Source organism: Octodon degus, unplaced genomic scaffold, assembly GCF_000260255.1.
Source record: "Octodon degus isolate 3935 unplaced genomic scaffold, OctDeg1.0 scaffold00009, whole genome shotgun sequence".
Lineage (NCBI taxonomy): Eukaryota > Metazoa > Chordata > Mammalia > Rodentia > Octodontidae > Octodon > Octodon degus.
The window spans coordinates 28,753,247-28,756,395 of record NW_004524585.1 but is presented as its reverse complement, the minus strand read 5'-3'; positions in this window follow the sequence as shown (position 1 = coordinate 28,756,395).

The window sequence follows — 3,149 nt, the reverse complement described above, 5'->3', positions numbered from 1 at the left end:
TATATATATATATATATATATGAATATACAAATTAGTTAGGATAGATATACAACTACTTTCTCTTAGTTCGTTGAGAAGAAAGATTTGTACTAATAGTGTTTAGATGGGATATCAATGTCTGTATCTTGTACTGTGAATAACTACAATGAAGACAATATGCTATGTATTAATTATTGTAACTGTCCTACTAAACTGTGTTGAAGCTGTCTCGTTGCTATTTCTTTATCAATAAAATTAATTAAAATAAATAAATAGAATGAAAGGATAGCTATCCAATCTGACTTTTTTCATCAGAGAAATGTGACACATAGTAGGACCTCACTACATTTATGCTGAATAAATGAACACATGCTAGCTTCTTCTTAGTTTGTTTTTCTCTTTTCAGTAAATTGGATGGGTTAACTAGTGGAAAACCACCACTCAACTTTCCATTATCATATATTTCAAATTTTGTGGTGCAATGTAGTTTTCCCCCTACCCATTAATAAGAGATTATCAAGAAATCAGTTATAGGGCTGGCCAGAGAGTCCAGCGAACTAAAGCGCCTGCTTATGCAGACACATGGGTTGGAGGTTCGATCCCTGACCTGCTGTGCCTGCCCAGCCCCTAGGGCATGCTGAGATGGTGATTGAGACTGGCCATGGTGGCGCATGTCTGTAATCCCAGTGCTTGGAAAGCTGAAGACAGGAGAATCACTACAAGTCCGATCTATGTAGTGAGACCCTGTAGATCCTGTAGACCCTGAACTGAATTTAACAAAAGAAATCAGTCATAAAAAAGAAAAAAGAAAAAAATCATTCATGTTCTCTTTCAAACCTGCAGTAAAATATGTGTTACTAAACCCTAACATTTAGGTATTTAGTGTGTATATGAAGCAGAAAGTCTGACATTTTTAGATATCAAGAACATAAACTTATTTCAGTTGTATTCTGCCAACATTCAGCAGGTAAGTGAGTGGGACACCCAAGCCCATCATTTCTCTGTTACCACTGGGCTACTTCTGTACTTCAGATCTAAACCCTCTTGACCCTTCCCTGTTTGGCTGCTCATAGGTTCCGTGGCCAAAATCAAATCAAGTCTCCTCTCTCAGCCTGGTTAGCTCCCGCAAGAGTGAAAAAAAGAGGTTGAATTCCTTTGCTTCTGGGATTTATCGAAGCTTTTACATCACATAGTTTTTATTCATGGGTCAAGTGTTGTTCCAGGAATTGGGGCTACAGTCAACAAGGAAGAGAACAGACAAACAACATTGTAGAATTTATAATATAACAGGAGTAGACAATGAAACATAGATATATAGCTACTTTCTATTAATTTAATGAGAAGAAAGATTTGTACTAATAGTGTTTGGACAGGATATCTTGTCTGCATCTTGTACTATGAATAACTACTACGAAGACAACAATATGCCATGTGTTAATTGTTGTGACTGTCCTACCAACCTGTTTTGAAACTGTCTCATTGCTATTTGTTTCTCAATAAAATTAATAAATTGAATTTAGAAATGAAAAGTAAATAAAATGACTTTAAATACCTTAAAAACGAAACAGATTAGCAAGATTAGATAGATAGATGATAGACAGACAGACAAACAGACAGATGCAGATGATAGAGATAGCTAGGGTGGAGAAAAACCAAGGCAGAGAAAAGAACATGGGACAGTATCATTAAACAAGATGAGCAGGGAAATCTTTGAGATTTCAGGAAAGAGCTTTTGCATTGGAAAACACAGAATCCACTCAGCAAGTCCATGGGACAGCGCTGTAACCAGGAATGATAAAACTGAGGGCCTCTTAGAGCATATGCGCTTTCCTTTCTGCCAAGAACCACAGAACGTGCCCATCGCTATGACTAGAGAGTGCAGCAGTGACTCAGCCCCACCACCCCTGTCTTGTGAGACAGGTGCTTAGTGCTGTGACCTCTCTCCCCCAAGCAAAACCAAAGATCTGGCTTTTTATGTAAAACATCCTGATAGGTTTTGAAAGCTATCAGTTGCCTAGGGCTGCTGTAACAAATACCACAAATCAGAGGGCTTAAAAATACAGAAACTTAGAGTGTCAGGGGCTAAAAGGCCCAAGTCTAGATATTAGTAGGATCATATTTTCTCTGAGACCCTGGATAAAATTCTTTATCACTGCTTCTTGGCTTCAGGTGGTGATAACCAGCCAGTTCTGTTGCTCCTCAGCTCTTAGCAGCGTCAACCAAATCTATACTTCAGTCCTCATGAATGTTCTTACTTGAATGGTCTGACTGAGTCTCTTTTCTTTCTTCTTTTATACAGGGTTTCGGTATACAGTTCATACTAGCCTAGAAATCATTTTGTAGCCCAAAGTGGCCTTGAACTCAGGATGATCCTCCTGCCTCGCCTCCCAGGTCCTGGGATTACGACAGGGCACCACCACGCCCAGCCATCTCTTCTCATAAGGACTCCATGCATAGTCAGGTTAAGGGAAACCCTGTTGGTTGTGATGTCCTCACAAAGCACAACTGCTCTGACCCTATTTCCAGCAAGTTCACTTCTGAGGTACAGGAGACTGGAAAAGTATATGCATAGATAAAATGTATAATATATACAGCACCACTCGAGCCATAACAACTATTACTTAATTTACACTTTTTCATTCCGCCCTAGACAGCATTCTGTAGAGCAAATGAACCGTACATGTGGCTCACAGATTCTTTGACTGTGAGTTCTAGGCCAGTGATTGAGGGGTCTGCAAAAGGCATGCAGGCTTGATGAGGGAAGGTACGGCTCTGGAGTCAACAGCTGCACCCAGAGTATCTGCTGAAGAAAGAGGATGAGTAAGTAAACAGTGATGTTTCATTGTGTCCCCAGATATCTGGAAGGGCACTCTTTCACTAGGGAGAAACAACTCAGTGTCCCTTGTAGTTGGTCAAACTGTGCTCAAAGTTCCATGTTTTCTGTAGGCTTCTACTCAGATTTGAATGTAACCATGTAAGATCATAATCAGTCTGCTTCTCCTCAACACACACACATACTTTCTCTGTCTGTCTCTGTCTGTCCCTGTCTGTCTCTCTCTCTATCTCTGTCTGTCTCTCTGTCTCTCTCTGTCTCTCTCTGTCTCTCTCTGTCTCTCTCTGTCTCTCTCTCTGTCTCTCTCTCTGTCTCTCTCTCTCTCTCTCTCTCTCT